This window comes from Loxodonta africana, unplaced genomic scaffold (assembly GCF_030014295.1).
Source record: "Loxodonta africana isolate mLoxAfr1 unplaced genomic scaffold, mLoxAfr1.hap2 scaffold_59, whole genome shotgun sequence".
Lineage (NCBI taxonomy): Eukaryota > Metazoa > Chordata > Mammalia > Proboscidea > Elephantidae > Loxodonta > Loxodonta africana.
This window is the reverse complement of record NW_026975316.1, coordinates 100786-121351: the sequence shown is the minus strand read 5'-3', so window position 1 is coordinate 121351 and position 20566 is coordinate 100786. Positions and strand designations below refer to the sequence as shown.

General features: G+C 40.1%; 1 long non-coding RNA gene across 3 annotated transcripts in view; it reads left to right on the top strand.

The window, feature by feature from the left end:
* Positions 1 to 20566, top strand: part of LOC135229891 (uncharacterized) — a 359848-nt gene that overhangs the window by 331063 nt on the left and 8219 nt on the right. For all 3 annotated transcript variants that reach the window (XR_010320557.1, XR_010320559.1, XR_010320558.1), the window contains one exon: positions 15061 to 15208. This is a non-coding gene — a long non-coding RNA (uncharacterized LOC135229891). The remainder of the gene's footprint in view (positions 1 to 15060; positions 15209 to 20566) is intronic.

Sequence of the window (20566 nt, the reverse complement as noted above, 5' to 3'; positions counted from 1 at the left end):
GATTGGCTACTCACAGCAGATCCCATCATGGAGGTAATCACATTATATCACATCTCATCATGGAAGTGATTGCATCGTTTTACGACTGCTAAACTACATCATAACTGCCAAAGCACTGAGAATCATGGTCCGACAAAGTTGACACACAACTTTAATGATCCCAATTGTGAATTTAATCTATTTATATTTAAAGCGATTAATGATAAGGAAGGACTTATATCTTCTACTTTGTAATAGTAGGTCATATACGTACTTTGTTTCTCATTTTCTTCACTACTGTCCACTTTTGTGTTTGACTGATTTTTTTTTCAAGTGTACAATTTTGATCCTCTCCTTGTTTCCTTTCCTTATATTTTTTAACTTCTTAGTGGTGAGCATGAGGATTACAATTAATATCTTATATTTATAACAATCTTCTTTTAATTAATACAAATTTAGCTTCAACAGTATAGAAAATTCTGCTTTTATTCAGCTCAGTTACCTCCCCTACTTACGTTGCTGGTACAAAAATTGCATCTTTATACATTGTGTGTCCATTAAGAGAGATGTGTAAGTATTTTTATGCATTCGTGCTTTAAATCATATATGAAAAAAAGAGAGGCGTGATATAAAAATATTACTGACTTTGTTTTATCTAAGTAGTTACCTTTACGGAGTCTTTGTTTCTTTTTATGGCTTCCAGTTACTGTCTAGTGTCCTTCCATGCCAGCCAGAATGATTCCCTGTAGCGTTTCTCATAAGGCAGTTCTGCTGCTAACACACTCCCTCAGGTTTTGTGTATCTGGGCATGTCTTAATTTCCCCTTCATTTTTGAAAGATAGTTTTGCTAGATATTGACATCTTGGTTCATAGTTTTGTTTCTGTATTTTTTTTCCAGTATCTTAAATACATCATCCCACTATTTTCTCATCTCAATGGTGTCTGATGAAAAATCAACAGTTAAACTTGTTGAGACTCTCTTCTTGTACATTAGGGTCACTTATCTCTTGCTATTTTCAAGTTTCTGTCTTCGTCTCTTGACATTTTGATTATGTCTCTCTGTGGATATCTATGTATTTATTGTCCTTTGAGTTTATTGAGCTTCTTGGATATCTAGATGACATTTGGGAACCTTCCAGTCATTACGTTTTCAAATATTCTTTCTGTCCTTTCATCTTTCTTTCCTTTCTGGGACTCCTTAATGAGTATATTGGTATGCTTGATGTTGTCCCGCAGGTCCCTTAGGCTCTGTTCATTTTCTTCATTCTTTTTCCTTTATGCTCCTCAGTTAGAACAATTTCAGTTGTGCTTTTTCAAGTTTACATTTTCCTGCTTTCTTGCTCAAATCTGCTGTTGAGCTCCTCTAATGAAAATTTTATTTCAGCTATTCTACTTTTCAGCTCTATAATTTCTATTTGGTTCTTTTGTATAATATTTCTTTATTAATATTTTCTACTTGTTCATGCATTCTTTTGGTTTCCTTTTTTTTTTGTCTATGGTTTCTTTAGCTCTTTGAGGAAATTTAAGACAATTGGTTTAAAATCTTTGTCTAGTAATCCCAATATCTGTGTTTCCTTAGGGATGCTTTCTGTTCATTCTCTTCTTTCTTTCTTCTTAACAAATGAACCATCCTTTTCTTTTTCCTTTTATGACTTAAAATAGTGTGTTGAAAACTGGATATCTTAAATATTATAATGTAACTCTGGAAATCAGAGTCCCTCCAGTCATTAGGGTTTGCTTTTTTTTTTTTTTAATTGTTGAGGACCAGTCATCCATTTGCTTAGTGATGTTTCCAAACTATTTCTGCAAAGATTGTATGTCTTCTCATGTGTGGACACTGAAGTTCTGTTCTGTTATGTCAGCAGTCAGTTCATGACCTGACAGTGATTTCTTTAAATGCTTGTAGCCAAAAAGAAAAAGGAACATTATCCCAGTCTTTGCAGATTGGCTCTGAACTGGGGTGTTCTTTCAGTGCTAAGCAAAAGCGCCTAAAACTCTGCCTTAGCCTTCACTTCCTGCCCCCGTGGAGCCCAAAGATCAGCCAGAGGTGCAAGCCTAAAGCTTTGTCAGGATCTTTATGAGCATGTCTTCATCCTTAGGCAAGAATATTGCACTCCAGATTCCTCAGTATATGTGGTAGCCCTTCAAAGCCCTTAAACCACCAACCATTGTCCTCTCAGCCCCCTTTTTTCCAAGCTTTTGGATGTCTCTGCTGTTTTCTCTGTCCTTCATCCTTTGACCCTGGAGGTAGGACCAATTCTTATACCTTCGTACTGCTCAGTTTCCATTACATCATACATTTTTTCTTATGTGCTGATGAGTCAATTCTGACTCATAGTGACTATAGGATGGAATAGAACTTCTCCAAAGGGTTTCTAAGGCTGTAATCTTTATGGAAGGAAATTGTCATATCTTTCTCCTGTGGAGTAGTTGGTGGATCAAATCAAAAGGTTTAACAGCTGAGTGCTTAACCACTGCACTACTGGGGCTCCTTTTGACATCATGCATCATAATAGATTTTTAACACACCCCTCAGAAACATAGAAGTCCATAAATTGTCAAGGGTACAGAAGATTTAACATGTATAAAAATACCAAATTGATATATGTGTATGTGTGTGTATTATCTAACCACTAAAGAATATACATTCATCTCATGCACATACATAGTGTTTATAAAAATTGACTGTATACTGTGTTATAAAGCAAGTCTCAACAAATTTCAAGAGTCTGCAATAATATAGAGGATACTGTGTAAGTACAGCATAATTAAAAAAAAACATATTAGAAAAAGAAAATACAAAATCTCCATGTGCTTGGATATTTTAAAATACTAGGCATTAAAAAAGACATCATAATGAAAATTAGAATATATTTTGAAGTGAACAATTATGAACATAGTGCATATAAAAATTGGTGCAGTACAGACAATATAATATAGGAAACTTATAGCCTTAAAAATATAATTGGAAAGAACAAATTTTGAAAAATAAGTGAGTTAAACATCCATTCAAAATGTTGGGAAAAAAACAGAAACAAACATTCATAGGAATTTTTGTTTCTATTAATGATTGGATACATGCAACAGACGATCAACAAAGACTAAAGTTGATTCTTAGAAAATGCTGGTAAAATTGACAAACTTTAGGCAAGATTGATCAAGTGAAAAAGAATGAAGGTATAAATAACGAATATCAGGAATTAGAAAGAAAATGACTACAGATCTTGCAGAACTTGAAGATAATGTGAGAATGTTATGAACCATATTAGCTAATAAATTTGCAAATTTAGGTAAAGTAGGCAAACGTATCATACCATGTAAGTTAATAACAACGATTCAAGAAGAAACAGGAAGCAAAAGTAATTCCACAATTGTTAATAGAATTGAATTAGAGCTCAAACTATTCTCAAAAAGAAAACTTCATGTCAGATGGCTTTTCCTGCAAATTCTGCCAAATATTCAAGAAATACTTCACAAATTCTTCAATATGAAATGAAATATATGCCCAAACTCATTTTATAAAGCTTGTAGAATGAATATTGATACCAAAACCTGACAAGAGCAGCACAAGATGGGAAAATTACAGGCCAATGTCACTGATGAACATAGATGCAAAATATAAAAAGAAATAGGCAAAACAAATCCAGCAATACTCTAAAGAAGAATATAGTATGACCAAGTTGGGTCTATCCCAAGAATTCAAGGTTAGTTTAACATTCAAAAATGAATCAGTATAATTTGCCATATGTACAGGAAAAATAAATGTGGTTATATTAATAGGTGTAATAAAATAAGTATTTGATAACCTCCAGCATCCACTCATGTTTTTTAAAAGAACATCTAGCATGCCATGAGACCAGAAGAACCAGAAGGTTCCCGGCTACTGTCACTGAACATTTTGATCAAAGAGTCCACAGCAAAGCCCTGATCAAAAGGGGGAAAATGCAGAACAGAATTTCAAATTCTCATGAACCCTAGACTTTTTGGAGCCATTGAGGGTGAATGAACTCCTGAAACTATTGCCGTGAGATAATCTTTAAACATTACACCAAAAGCATTCCCTTGAATCATCTTAAAACTGAAGTATAAAAAAGAAAACACCATACTGTTGCTGTTGAGTTGATTCTGACTCAGAGACCCTGTAGGACAGAATAGCACTGCCCCATAGAGTTTCCAAGGTGCAGGTGGTGGATTCAAACTGCTCTTCTTTTGCCTGGCTACCGTATCACTTAACCACTGTGCCACGAGGGCTCCAGAACATTAGCTACTTAACTAATAAAAATGGTCTACCTTGAGCATATGCTCTTTTAAGAACTGTCTATATGGCATCAGATTGACAACAGCTACTGAAAAGATTAGATAGGAACCTTAAGGAGCAGTGGGTTTATGCTAATGACAGAGGAACTACTCAGAAAAGGAGGGTGAGAATGGTTGCACAACTTGAATGTAACCGATGTCATTAAATTGTACAGGTAGAAACTGTTAAGTTGGTGTATGTTTTGCTGCATATATTCTCAACCACAAAAAACACATTTACAGGTAATAATTAACAAAAAATGTCAAGGACAGCTAAATATTTTGAAAATAAGACAGAGTTGCATGTGAGGGAATGAGTGGGGTGAGCTGTTTTAGATTAATAGTTAGTAAAGGCTTATGGGATCAGGATATTTGAGGAGATAACTGACCTATATCAAAGGAGAGAATAGCTGTATGAAGTTCTGGAGGGAGGATATTGCCAATAAAGGAAAGAGTTGTTTCTGAGGCCCTTAAATAACCAAGTGTTCTGGCATGTTTTGAGGAAGCTCAGGAAATAAGTCATGGCTAGTGTGGAGTGAACCGAGGGAAGACTGTTAGGAAATGAGGTTAGTATGGTGGGCAAGCCCCGCATCATGAAAGACCATGGGAAGGATTTGGGAATTTTTCCTAATTGCCATGAGAAGCCACTGAGGTGATGCTGTTATGTAGACTGTAAGAGGGAAGATCGGTGGCACGGAGTCCAGTTTTAACCAAGAGATGATGGTGGCTGTAAGGTGGAGGTAGTGAGAAGTGGATAGAGTCAGGATTTATGTTAAGGTAGTGCCAAGAGTCCAGAATATGTGTCAATGGATTGGATGCAAGATTTGAATAAAGGAGAGAAATCAAGGATGATTTCTAGGTTTTTGTCCTGAACAACCCAGAGGATAGTGAGAACATTTGCTGAGATAAGGAAGACTGGGAGGTAGATAAGACACTTGGACGAAGAATTTTATTTGAACCACATAAAGTTTGAGATGCCTAGTAGACATTCAAGGGAAGATGTGAGGTCAGCCATTGGTGAAGGAACAACAGGGCAGAGTATGTAAATGAGGGTATCCTAGGGCTCAGGTGGAATTGACTGCCATGAATTGGCTCAGATAACCTAGATAGTTAGAAGTAATGAATGATGTTACTTAAACAGGGCATGGAAATCAATGAAAAAGGTTTGGGAGTGGCAGGGAGGCTAAGGTAGAGAAGTTTCTCTCTTCCTAAACCTGATTGGCTGGATTTGAAGACATCATAAGTTCGTGTATGAGAAATATCCAGCAAATTACCAGTTGATTTAATAAATTGATAACAAAGTCCACCTTTCAGCCAAAGATTGAAAAACAAACAAACCAATTGCCATCCAGTGAATTCTGACTCTTAGCAACCCTCTAGGACGGAGTAGAACTACCCCATACGGTTTCTAAGGAGCAGCTGTTGGATTCAAACAGCAGACCTTTTGGTTAGCAGCTGAGCTCTTAACCACTGCACCACCAGGCTCAAACCAAGAATAACACAGATGAGGAACTTACTCCTTAGTTCAATCAAGTATGTAGATATTCAAATTTGTGATTTTGGAGATTCCCCCTCTTTTTTTTCAAAGTGGGGGGCATTGAGATGGAGGATTTTCCTATGACCACCATCCTAAGGGATTTAATTAACCCATAGTTGAGACATTGTAAACATCTCAAGAAATTATTACCTTTGAGAAACTTGAGGGTGAGTAGGCATATCACCTGGCTCCTCTTAAACTCCTTTTAAAAACCTGACTTGAAGACTCACCTGCCTTTTTGAATAAGTGCCAGCTTGAATAGGCAGGGTTCAGGGAATTGCCAACCAAAGGTATGGTTTCTCCAGAGGCCTCCAAGGGGTGTAAAAGAAGAGTGGAGCCAGACCCCGCGCTTGGGACACACCCTTGGTAGGAAATATTTGAGTGTGTGTGTGGTGAGGGGAGCACTCGGTGTGGGAGAGTGGGGTGGGTGGGTAATAGGGAAATGCCTGTTTTTTTTTTTTTTCTGGTTTTAAGAAACAGTTTTTTACTTTTTTTTTTTTTTAATTACAACAAACAGTTCAGTGGAGACATGTTCCTTATCTGCAGGGGCTAGTGGAATTGCTGATAGCTGAGAATGTAGCCTGCTCCCCAAGTGCGAGTTGGCATTTTGGAGAGAAAACTTGATATTTGGAGCACTGACTGGCACTGCGTTTTCTAAATAATTAAGGGTGGTGGGGTGGTGGTGCGAGAAAGAGGATGGTCTATGAACACTGACCCTGGAAAATTAACTCCCGAGTGTGTGGGTTGTGGATAACAGGAAAAGAACATCACCCGCAAATGACAGCAGTGCCTTTATTTATTTATTTATGCTTCTTTTTAGTTCTGAGTTGTTTTTAAGCCACAAATTAATGGGGCCACCATGAGTTTTCAGAGAATGAGTTTTACAAAAATCTAAGTGTTTTAAATATTGCAAGGATTTACTTATATATGCTGTATATGAGAAAAGTCCTTCCAGTTATAGGGAGGAGAAAGAAAGTATATTCAGGAATTAAATTTTCACAGTTCTCTGAATTCTTATATTTCTCTTGTTGTCCATTTTTCTTTTTTTGTCCTTCATCCACCCCTTCCACCTTGACCCACTGTCTTCATCATCTAGTGCTGCCGTAACAGAAATACCATGAGTGGATGGCTTTAACCAAGAGAAATGTAATACCTCACATTAAAGTAGGCTAATAGTCCAAATTCAAGGCATCAGCTCTAGGGGAAAACTTTCTCTCTCTTTCGGCTCTGGAAGAAGGTCCTTGTCCTTAGCCTTCCCATGGTCAAGGAGCTTCTCAGGTGCAGGGACCCTGGGTCCAGAGGACATGCTCTGCTCCTGGTGCTGCTTTCTTGATAGTCTGAGGCCCCCAACTCTCCGCTTGCTTCCCTTTCCTTTTACCTCTTGCGAGATAAAAGGTGGTGCAGGTCACACCACAGGGAAAGGTGACCTGAGTGAGGGTGGTGTTACAATCCCACCCTAATCCTCTTACAGTAAAATTACAATCACAAAATGAAGGACAACTAGGCAATAGTGGGAATCATGGCCTAACCAAGTTGAAACACACGTTTTTTAGGGTCATAATTTAATCCAAACCAAATCAAACTTGTCACCATCAAGTTGATTCCAACCCATAGAGACCCTAGTTGATATTAACTCATAGAGACCCTATAGCATAGAGTAGAACTACCTCATAGAGTTTCCAAGGTCTAGTTGGTGGATTCGAACTGCTGACCTTTTGGTTAGCAGCTGAGCTCTTAACCACTATGCCACCAGGCCTCCTCTTGATCCACAGTCCACCCTAATTCACCACTGTGTTAGAAAAAGGCTTTGCTATTCTGAAATAAGAACTTTTTACTATACTTTTGTGTTCGTGGTTGCTTTTGGTATGTCTTTAAGCACTGAACAGTTAACTCATACCCATTAAAAACCCATTGCCACTGAGTCTATTCCAACTCATAGCGGCCCAATAGGGCAGAGCAGAACTGTGCCATAGACTTTCCAAGGAGTGCCTGGTGGATTTGAACTGATGACCTTTTGGTTAGCAGCCATAGCTCTTAAACAGTACACCACCAGTGTGGGAGGGGTTTAATTGATAACATGATGTCTGGGCTCCAAGGGAGATGGAATGGATGTGCAGGAGAAGGGCATGCAGAGTCAGCCTGTATAGTCCCCTGAACTCTGTTCAAGATCATAACACACCTCAGTAATCACTTGAATCTAAACATACAACTTTAACAGTTGATATAAATGACTTTACACATGAATTTTGGAACGCAACTATTTCTCAATGGAAGTTTCTTCAACTAAGCTGTTTGTATTCCCTTAATAATTGTGAAAGCTAACATTTATTGTGTTCATTCTGTGTGTAAGGCCTTTTTCTAAGTGCCTTGTGTGTTTTATTTAACCTGCGTAACAACCTTTTGAATAAGACCCATTTTAGAAATGGGAAACTGAGGCAGTGAGAGGTAAAGTAACGTGCCCAGATCAACCAGCTGATAGATTGAGTTAGGATTTAAACCCAGGCAGTTTGTTTCAGAATTTGCTTATGTAATCACTGTACATGACAGCAGTGAGCCCTAGTGGCTGTGTGGCTAAAGAACTTGGCTGCTAACTGAAAGGTCAGTGGTTCAAACCCAACCGCCTCTCTGCAGGAGTCAGATGTGGCAGTCTGCTTCAGTGAAGACTTACAGCCTTGGAAACCCTATGTGGCAGTTTTACTCTGTCCTTTGGGGTCACTATGAGTTAGAATCGACTTGATGACAGTGGGTTTTGGCACATAATACTAATGTGCAGTGTATTCTGTATGCCGTGTATATGTTCAGAAACTAATTTTCCGAACATTTATGCCATATATAGATTACCAATCCAGTTGCCGTTGAGGAGATTTTCACTCCTGAGGACCCCGTGAGTTTTCAGAGTAGGACTGCCCTCCATACGGTTTTCAACAGCTGTGACCATTTGGAGGTAGATTGCCAGGCCTTTCTTCCAAGGCAACTCTGAGTGGATTTAAACTGCCAACCTTTCAGTTAGTAGCTGAGCACTTAACTCTTTGTGCTTCCTCATACATATATATACTAGGAGGTTTTCCTCCTTATTTGTACTTTAACGTTTTTTAGACTGTTATGAATACATGTTCCTGGCAGTTAACTACATGCTAAAGAACAGAATAGGCACATGTAACCCTCTCTCACCTTCTCCCTCCCCTCTTTCACAGAGATGAAATGAAAAGGAATTAATGAGGACAGATTATTGGATTAGGGCCCATACTCAGGGCTCTAACAGCATGGGGAGTTTCTCCTGTCACTTCAGTTCTTGTTCAGGAATTGGCACCTGCTTTTTGTGAATCACAAAAACCAGTGCTTTATATCAAGCCATTTAGATTTGGGCTATGGAGCAGTGACTTAAAAAAATTAAATTTTATTTTCAGAGATTTTTTCTATTAATTGTTTACATTTATTTTAATTGTATATTCTGAAACCGCTACAAAAAGGCATGAAATAATTGTTTAAATTTTAATTCGTATGGGTCTAAATGTATGTTAAACTACCTATCGTCGCCGTCACAGTCGTTGTTATGTTTGAGCCGATTGTTGTGGCCACTTGTTACCAAGTATGACTTTCTTCTCCAGGGACCGATCTTTCCTGACAACGTGTCCAAAATATGTGAGATGAAGCCTCGTCATTCTTGCTTCTAAGGAATATTCTGGCTGTACTTCTTTCAAGACAGATTTGTTCATTCTTTTGGCAGTCCGTGGTATATTCAATATTCTTTGCAAATACCGTAATTCAGTGCCTTCAATTTTTCTTTAGTCTTCCTTATTCATTGCCCACCTTTCGTGTGCGTATGAGGCGACTGAAAGCACCATGGCTTGAGTCAGGTGCACATTAGTTTTCAAGGTGACATCTGTGCGTTTGAACACTTTAAGAGGCCTCTGGCAGCAGACTTGCCCAATGCAATGTGTCGTTTGATTTCTTGACTGCTGCTTCCATGGGTGTTTATTGTGGATCCAAGTAAAATGAAGCCCTTAGTGATGTCAACATTTTCTCCATTGTCATGATGTTGCTTATTGGTCCTGTTGTTAGGCTGTTGGTCTGTAGTCTTTGATTTTCTTCAGTAAATGCTTTAAGGCCTCTTCACTTTCAACAAGCGAGATTGTATCATCTGCATATCTCAGGTTATTAATGAGTCTTCCTCCAATCCTGACGCCTTATTCTTCTTCAGACAGTCCAGCTTCTCGGATTATTTGCTCAGCATACAGGTCGAATAGGTATGGTGAAAGGATACAATGGAGACGCATACCTTTCTTGACTTTAAACCATGCAGTATTCCTTGTTCTATTTAGATGACTGCCTCTTTTTCTATGTACAGGTTTCTCATGAGAACAATTAAGTGTCCTGGAAATCTCATTCTTTCCCATGTTATCCATAATTTGTTATGAGCTGGAGTAGGTCTCAGAAATAATGTGCCATTTCTTCCAGTTGGTTGTGCACGGCTGCCTACTTCCCTAGGTGGTAGCAGGTAAGGCCTGTCTCAGAAACACTCCCCTCCTCACTAAGCATGATTCTTCACACTGCTCCATCTTCTTTCCCGTGTGTGTCTCCTGCCCTCCTCAGTGGCCGGGGAAAATGATAGTAGTCCACTATGAGATTTATTCTTTTATTATACTTTATTTTATCATTTGTTTTTATAACATAGTTCCGTTAAAATCAAGGGTAATAAAAATGTTTGTGTGATGGAAGTGGATAATCCCACCCATTGTGTCCATCTAAAGTTTCATGAGAAAACTGTGCCCACAACAGAGGGCTCCCACTCCTCTGGCTCACTGTATTTTCTCCTTGTTTATTTGCTCTTCCCTCTTTCCTGATGCATGCATGGGACCACTGAGCTTCAGGACTCCACAATTCTCCTTTTCATACCAGTGTTACTGTAATCTTGGGTTCATGGGCTGCCTTGCCACAGATTTACTCATTCTGTTTCTGTTAATTATTTCATTACTTAAAAATCTCTCATGAATTTTTCCAGAAGTACATTCTATTCCTCAAAAACTTGGAAGCAATGGGAAAGTATGCAATAAATAACAAGAAAACATACGTAATGCATAGAATAAATTATTAACGTTCCGATATGTCTGTTATCTTACTTACATTGGCATGTATGTGTATTAGAGTCTCTGGTTGATGCAAATGGTTAATATCTTGAGCTGCTGACAGAAAGTTGGAGTTCAGGTCCACCCAGAATTGCTGTGAAAGAGAGGTCTGGCAGCCTACTTCCGAAAACCCAAACACTGAAACCCCTATGGAGTACAGTTCTACTCTGGCACACTGGTGTCATCATGAATCAGAACTGACTCAGTGGCAACTGGTTTTATGTGTGTATTAGCACACACATTTATGTATATTAACACAGATATTATATCCTGATATTTTCGTTCATCATTAGTCTTTTCTCATGATAAATTTTTTTTGTTTTTTTTTAATGAGGGCATTAAATTACTTTATAATATTCTGTGTGCATGTAGTATATGTTTTTTAACGATTTGACTATAGTTGCAATAATAAATGTGCATGTTTCTAGTAATCTTCAACCTATACTTACATCTTTTTAACATACATCTCTGCCATTAAATCTCTTTGTTTAATTATTGTTTAACACTCTTTACGCCTAAGAGATGGTCTCAGAAGCAGCCCTGATCAGTTTTTCTCCCTCTTACTCATGAAGCCCCTTAATGTATCCCAAGGTATCAACTACGAAGGATTTTACGTACTTATCGTTTGTTTATTTTTCTTTCAGTCAGTATATTCCATGGGCCAGAAATAGTCTATGTTATGCAGATACAGTGGTGAAAGGTACACACTGTCCCTGTCCTCATGAAGGGGACAACCCAGTGCAGGTGGGAGGAGCACTGGGGAAATGCAGCTGAGAGCAAGGACAGACAACCCTCCAGGAACCACACTGGACTTCAGAGAGGCTTGTTGGCTGCTGTTCACCTGGCAGGCTTCTAGATACCCGAGTACCCTTGGGCTTGGTGCCTGCTCCTCTCTCTATTGACACCCTCCCTCTAGGATGCCTCAGTGAGTTCACTGCTGTCTATTTGTAGCTAAGGACCTGAGGTTTATACCTCCATCCATTCAAACTCCTCCTGGGTCCAGACTCATATATTGAAATGTCAGCCTAACTCTCTGTATTGACCTCTTTATGCATTATAATGATACATTCCTCATATGGCCATCATGAAAAGCAAACATGAAAGGAAAAGCACAGGAGTGCCTGGCACCAGTGTAGGTACTCAATGAACATTAGCTGTTGGTATTATCCTTGACATCCCCGTGTGGGGTGAAGTTTTATTACCTGACATCTCCATGTGAATATCTAACACCTACACCATGTTATCTAGGCTATGAAACAATTCTTTGTTCCAGCCACTATTCTTTTCTTATCCATGAATTTCTCAAGGCTTCGGTGATGGGATTGTGTGTTTTTCCACACAATGGTTGGCCAGGTCCTACACAATAAATTGCTCCAGCGTTCCTTTGGGTGACCATTGAGACAAGTTTCAGCCAACGAATGTAGCAAAGAATTGGAACCACTCTGAGCTGTTCATGCGAGTACTCTCAATCCAGAATATCTGGTAAATCGACTGTTAGGGATTGAATTGTGTCCCTCCAAAATGTATGTGGAAATCCTAACCCCTGTACCTGTAAATCTGACCTTGTTAGGAAAGAGGGGGCCTGCTTTTATTATGTGAATGAGGTCATACCAATGTAGGGTGGGTCCTAAGCCTAACTCTTCTTAGTTATAAAAGGAGCAGAATACACACAGACACAAACAGGTGAAAAGGAAGACAGACAAAGAAGACAGATGCTTCTAGAAGGCCAGGAACACAAATGATTGCTGGCATCTACTAGAAGCTGAGGTAGACAAGGAAGGACCTCCCACTACAGCCATGCCCTGAATTCGAACGACTACCTGCTAAACTGTGAGAAAATAAATTTCTGTTCTTTAAAGCCATCCAGTTGTGTTATTTTTTGTTATGGAGGGACTAGGTAACTAACACACATACCCGTTCTTATAAGTTCAGCCCAGTGCAGAATAATTTTCTTCCCTCCTTGGTCTAGACCACCCGAACCTGCTCTTTCCCTATCAGTGTCCTTTGCTTTCACCTAAGAGCTATGACAGAGTCAGCTCGATGGTGATGCATTGAAATTTCAATTTATTTTTTATTTATGATTACTATTAATTCCAGTATTTTCTACAGTTTTCAATGGAGACAGTCCTATAATCTATGAATAGCAGTTATACTTTTTCTCTTTTTGTACTAGCTTACACTTCCAGTGTTCAATGTTTAATAAAAGTAATGATAGAAGCACCCTTATTTTATTGTTTATTAATTTTAAAGAGAATGTCCCACACGTCACCATGAACTATCGTGCTAGTTGTAGTTTTCCATGTTCGGGAACTCCTTTTCTGTTCCATATTTGCTCCTAGTCCTTATCTCTCCGTGTGATTGGATTTTATCAACCTGCTTTGCCCCCATCTCTTGAGGTGAGCATATGTCTTCTCTTCTTTCACCTATGCATGTGGTGAATGAAATTACTAAATCTTTAACGTTCACTCAAATTTGTATGCCTACAATAAAACGCCTTGATCATGGCATGTTACGTGGTTTATCCTTTGTTGGATTTCCTTTGCTGGCATCTTACATAGGGTTTTGCATCTCAGTTACTGAGTGTGCTTGTCCTCTAACTCTTCTTCTACCATCCTTCTCTAATTTGTTATCATTTTTAAACTAGCCTTAAGGATCAAGTTAGGGGAGTATCTCATGGTTTTCTAATCTCTGTTGACTATGTACAAGATTAAAATGACTGTTTCTTGCATGTTTGCTGGAACCTGACTGGAAACGATCTAGGTCTGCCGTTTTCTTTGTAGGGAGATCTTGAACTACTGACCCATTTTATTTAGTGGTTAAAGGCATCTTCTGGTGCTAATTTACTTAGAAAAAATTCTGATGCATGTTCTAGGTTGCTCGAATCTCATCTTCAAATATTGATTATCAGGGCTTGTAGCCTCATGGAAGGCAATTCATCAATCCCAGATTTCCCCAAAGTCAGGCTCTGCAACTCTTCCCGGTACCAAATTCCCTCATTTAAGACTTATTTGCAAAGAGACAACAGTATGCTATCTGCGCAGTTGTTTATCCACAACCTTCTTGAGTCCATAATGTGAGGATATAGTCTTCTAATACTTTTTTTGTAATTGTTCTCTTTCTTATTTTTTTTTTTTCCTTTTTTCACTGCCAATACCCCTGCCCCCCGCCAGTCTAGTAGTTTTAAAGTTGTGCGTTTCAGGTTCAAGTCTGTAATCCAACTGAGCTTCTGTGTGTGCTGCATGTGTGCATCAAAAGAACACGCTTCTAGAAGCAGAAAGCAGGCAGTGCGACTGTTGGGTGGTTGGCGGGGGAGGGGGAGGGGAGCTGCTGCTCAGAGAGGGCGCCCGAGGGAGGCAGGAGATGCCGGGCTGCCGGCCGCAAGCCTGCAGGCTCCAAGGAGGCGGAACCCGCGTGCGCCATGAGCCTTTTGAGACAGGCCCAAGCCCACCCAGCCGGGTGCTAACCTCGCATCCGCCAGGCTTGCAGGTTCCACCAGGACTAGGGGAAGCCTAAGGCCAAGGAGGGCAAGGTCTAGGGTCTGGACCTGAGAACTGGTTCTGCCACTTGTGATCGCAGCGCTTATGCTGGAAAGGAGGGCAGGAAGCATATCGCAACGTGTGTCCGGACGATGACCCAGAAGGGGGGAGTTGTGGTCACCCACGGACTCTGGGTCTGCATATGGAGGCCCCCAGGGTGCAATTCCAGGAGCAGAAGGCAAAGCCACAGAGGCCAAAGTGCACCTCGCCGATGCTTCCCAGGGGCATTTCCCCAAATATGGGGAGCAGTCCCTCCTCTGGGCTAGGGACTTTGTTTCCTCCATTGTCATCACTGACTGTGAGCAGACTCTAGTCTATGCAGACTAATGAGGAGTTATCAAAATGAGCTCCAAATTCCGGATTTGAGTTAAGGATCATAAATTAACACAGAGAAATACGACTTTAGCAATAAGTGACTGTTTGAAGCCCAAGTTGCCTTAAAACACGGAATTTCAGTCTTTCAGCTCCTCTGCTAATCTAGTGACTAAGAACAGGATCTCACTGGAGCTCAAAGATGTGGGGCACTGGGAATACTCTGGGTCTGTCTGCTCACGGCTGATTGCCTGATCCCAGTTTTATTATACAGCTTAAATACAGACCAGAAGAGGAGTTTGGGGCTTGACACCTGACATCTTAACACCAGTTCCTGTTTCTTGAGGAAGGAAGAGGTAAAATAAATCAGCATTTACTGTGTCCTTCTCCATCCCCGGAAGTCTTCATGAAGACCCTCTCAGGTAAGGATTGACAGGGAGTGGCTTGGTTTACTATTCGACTTTGTCCTTCAGTCACTTTGTTTATGTCCTGCATGTAAACTATTATGCATTGACAGAAGCATTCTAATTCTTATGCAGAATGACTAGACCTGCTGCAGAATGACTATATTGTGCCTCCCTTGGGCACCCCTGTCTGCGCAGCACCCCCCACCCCCAACTGCCCAACCGCCTCTCTCCTGGCATTCTGCTTCTAGAAGCATGTTCTTTTGATGCAGAGATGCAGCACACACAGAATCCCAGCTGGATTACAGACTTGAACCTGAAGACCTTATGCAGAATGACTATTTATGAACCCCTAAGCTTAGTACTAAAGCAGGTACTTACTCCTCAGAGAAGGCCCTGGGGGAGGTTGACACCTGCATTCCCCAGCGCTCCTGCTGCTCTAGAAGTGCCTGAAATGCCTCTCTGGGAAAGGCCTTCAGATTAGGCTCATGGCCCACGTGGGAATTCAGGCCTATTTTTCTGTTAGAACATCTCATTTCGCTCTGAAAATTTTATTATCCAGTTTATTCACCAGACATGAGTACAGACATCTCATATTTTCAAAATAATCCCATTCTCTAATACTAATTTGCCACCAAGAGTATATTCCAAAGTGTTTCCAATAGGCTAGCAAGTCTTTCCAAAGAGGGGAGTCCTGCACCATGTTGTGCAGTGACAGCAGGGTTGGCATAATATGTTTACCCAGATACCTACCACTTTTTAAAAATTTTTTATTGTGCTTTATTTGAAACTTTACAGAGCAAATTACTTTCTTGTTCAGCCATTTATACACAATTGTTTTGTGACATTGGTGGCAATATTCATGATGTGTCAATATTCTCTTCTATGCTCCGGTTCCCCGTTTCCATCCGCCATGATTCCTGTTCCGTCCTGCCCTCTTTTCTGTGCTTTTGGGCAGGTTTTGTACTTTTGGTCTCATACACACAATTGAACTAAGAAACACTTTCTTCACGTGTGTTATTGTTTGTTTTATAGACCTGTCTAATCTTTGGCTGATCGGCAAACTTCAGAAGGTACTTTCGACTTTGTTGCTTTCCATAACTCCTGAAATTCCAAGTCTACCACCTGAAGAACTTCCTTAGTGTTTCATTTAGAACAAGTCTGGTGGCGATGAATTCTCTTAAGCGTCCTTCACCTGAGAATGTCAATATTTTTCCTTTACTCATGAAAGAAGTAACAGCCTATAGAACACTGGGTTAATGTTTCTTTTCTTTCAGTGTTGAAAAAATGTTGTTTTCACAGCCTTTTGGCCTCCATGGCTTCTGATGATGAATACAGAGTCATTCCAATTGTTTCTCCTGTGTGAAATGAGTTGTTTTCTCTCTAGCTTCTTTGAAGATATTTTCTTGGTCCTTGTTATTCCACAATTGACAGTGAGGCATTTGGGCGTAAAATTATGTGAGTTTAACTTGCTGGAGTTTGCATAGCTTCTTGAATCTGTAAGTTTATGTCTTTCAACAAATTGGGAAAGTGTTCAGCCAGTATTTCTTCAGATACTTTTTTCTACACCACATATTTTCTCTACACCTTATGGAATTCCAATAAATAAATGTTAGATATTTTTGGATTTTTTTGAGGCTCTGTTCATTTTCTTTTCAATATTTGTCCTCTGTTTTCAGATTGGATATTTTCAATTGAACTATTTTCATCTCATTGATCCTTTTGTCTGTCAACAGCATTCCGCTGATCAAGTGAATTTTTTATCTCTATTTTTCCTGTCTAAAATTTTCATTTGTGAATGGTTTCTATGTATTTTTCTATTTTTCTAAGGTGTGCCTGTTACTTCTTTGAGCGTGGTTAAAGTAGCTTTTTAAAGTTTTTGTCTATGATTCCAAGACTATGTCTTACTTCAATCTTACAGAAAATGTTGATGTTGTTTGTTTTAGCAATCACTTGACCCAGTTATGTTCAGGCTGCAGGTTCTTTCCCAACTTCTGGATGCTGTGGCTCAGATGTCAGTTCAGATTTTGAAGACTTTGCAATGATATTTGGATGTAATCTATGGGAGTGTCACTCAGTCTGGGACCTTGTTGGTGTTCTAACCCATAATGCAGTTCTCAAAGGATTGATCTACTTCTTGGGGTCAGAGCAAAGCATATGCAACTATGGGAGTGGAGGGGGGTATGAAAAACAACTTTATGGTATCCCTCTCTTGAGCCGCCTGGTCTCTGTCTCTCTGAGGCTCTCTGATGTCTGAGCAGCTACCTTCCTGGTCCACTGGCAAGAATGTTGGGGCTTTAATCTCTTCATTCTGCCGTGCAATTAAGTGACTGGGTCTGCCTATGAGGCCAAATAACGGTAAGATGGAGAAAATGTAACAGAGATTCCTCTATATTATTTGGTCCTTATATACTTAGGTCAGAGAGAAGGCACACTGTTTCTGGTGATACTTCCAAACAGGTATGGAGAAAAAGGCATTAACAGGTCGATAGCTGCATACTAGGTGTTACGGATTAAACTCTGTCTTCCCAAAATGTATATATCAGCTTGAATAGGCCATGCTTCCCAGTATTGTGCGATTATCCACCATTTTGTCAGCTGGTGTGATTTTCCAATGTATTGTAAATCCTACCTCTATGATGTTAATGAGCGAAGATTTGAAGCAGTTATGTTAAGGAGGCAGGGCTCAATCTACAAGATTAAGTTGTGTTTTAAGTCAGTCTCTTTTGAGATATAAAAGAGAAAAGAGCAGAGAGACAGGGGGACCTCAGTACCACCAAGAAAGAAGTGTCAGGAGCAGTGCATACTTTGGACCTAGGGTCCCTGTGCTGAGAACCTTCTTGTCCAGGGGAAGATTGGTGACAACGACCTTCCCCTAGGAGTGACAGAGAGAAAAAGTCTTCCCCTGGAATTGGCACCCTGAATTTGGACTTATAGAGCCTCCTGGACTGTGAGGGAATAATTTTCTTTGTTAAAGTCATCCATTTGTGGTATTTCTGTTACAGGAGCACTAGATATCTAAGACACTAGGTACCAGGAGATGTCCATTTCCCAGCTCTTTCACTCCCAGGGCCACTATGACTAAGTAGCCATTGCCATAAATCCATGTGAGCAGACTATTCTGATTACTGCTTTGACTCTACTGTCTGTTATGGTAACCACACACACCTTGTCTTTGTTGATTGAGTGCCACCACTTGGCTGCTACCACCACGGGGTCCAGTCAACTGCATTGTAGTTAGGTGTCTTAATTCAGTTAGGGCAGTTCTCACTGTGGACTCTTACTTACATAAAATAGCAACCACAGAAGTCTTCAATAATGCTGGGGCTTGCTTCCCAAATTTGTACCTCACCGCTATGGTACAAAGAGAGCCCTCTGGGCACTCCGTGTGTGGATCTGTGGGTCCAGCCTAATAAATCCATTCTAACCTGCCAGTTTCCCTCAGCCTTTGGTTACCTTCTCCTACAGTATACAATGGCAGATCTGCCATTTCCACTTGATTTATTGTAGGCCACCACTTAATCCATGCTTCAGTAAACCAACCAAATAAACTATGAGATCCTTTTCTAACCTCTGAAGCTGAAACACTGAATGAAGAATCTATGCTTCCTGGGTCTATATCAATAAACTCAGACTAATCCACCTTTATGTCGCTTGCACCATTATCCCACACCCATAATAGCCATTCCCACACATATTCACCAGGTTTCTGTATGTATGTATGTATGTATTAGAAAAATCAAGCAGTTCTTTTGGAGTTTAGCATACTTTCTCCTGGGTCACACTTCATAGTTCACCTTTTGGGGCTTGTTGGGACTGAAGTCTAGGTATAGGTCTAGAAGCAAAAATGGGCAGTGGCAGTGGGATGTTCAGCCGTGTCTTATAAGACATCTGCCTAAGGTGATGCCCCAGGCAATGCCCCAGATACCACCCCAGGAGATAATTCAAACAAGACACTTCAGGCACAGCTGAGGGTAATCTCATTAGATGGAGGTGGAAGGGATAATTGTTTTACTGGGAAGGGTGCCTTAGCAGGCAAAGTTAGAGAATCTCTTCAGATGGGAGTAAGAGGTCTGGTTCTGTTAGGAAGAGTGATTCAACAGAAATTGGAGGTTCATTGTCCCCCACTTCCTGACTGTCTGCCCATATGTCCTCATCCCGAGTTTCAGGATCCCATTTCTTCCCAATCAGTACCCTCACTCTAACTTCAGACACCATTTGAGGCTGGATATTCAATTGGCGCTTTAATTCAGTCACTCTTATGATAAGAATCTGAGTTTATTTTTGGCAGCATTAGCCTTGTTACTATAAGAAATATGGTTTTCTTTCTGGGCACAAGTGGCAGCTTTCAGATCTTGTATGTGGTGCTTCAGCTTTGAGCCCATTTCTTTCATTCACCAGTGTGACTAGCAAAAGCAGGACTAACCAAGCAGCTTCCTTATTATTCTTATTCTGACAAAATTATAGAAAAGTATCAAATATGTAATCAGGCAGAGCCTTGTCTCTCACAAATATTTGATCCAGTGGTAGTAGTATTTTGCGTATTTCTATTGTCACCTCCCACCATGGATTAGCAATAGCCTGTTTACTACTGGAGACAGTCATCAGTGCCTTTAAGACTAGCCAGACTTGAGAATCAATTCAGAAAACTCATCCTTAAGATTTGGTTCCTCTAGAACCACAGTAGGTACCAAATGTCTTAGCCTGGGATCTCTAGAGATGCAAAACTAGTGAAGAGAATATATATATATATATATATATATGGAAACCCTAGTCGCATAATGGTTAATAGCTATAGCTGCTAACCAAAAGGTTAGCAGTTCGAATCCACCAGGCGCTCCTTGGGAACTCTGTGGGGCAGTTCTACTTTGTCCTGTAGGGTCACTATGAGTTGGAAACGACTCGATGGCAATGGGTATATATATATACACACACACACATACACACATACATATATATATGCATACATATGTTAGTTGTGGATGTTAGATGCCATCGATCCTGTGTAAAACAGAATGAAACACCACCTGATCCTGAACCATCCTCACAATCATTGCTATGTTTGAGCCCATTCTTGCAGCCAGTGTGTCAGTTCATGTTGTTGAGCGCCTTCCTCTTTTTTTCTGACCCTCAGCTTTTCCAAGCATGATGAGCCTCTCCTGGGACAGGTCCCTCCTGAAAATATGTCCAAGGCACGTGAAACGAAGTCTCGCCATCCTTGCTTCTAAGGTGCATTCTTGGTGTACTTCTTCCAAGATGGTTTTGTTTATTCTTCTGGCAGTCCATGGTACATTCAGTATTCTTTGCCAACACCATATTTTAAATGAATCAGTTCTTCGGTTTTCCGTATTCATTGTCTAACTTGCTCAAGCATGT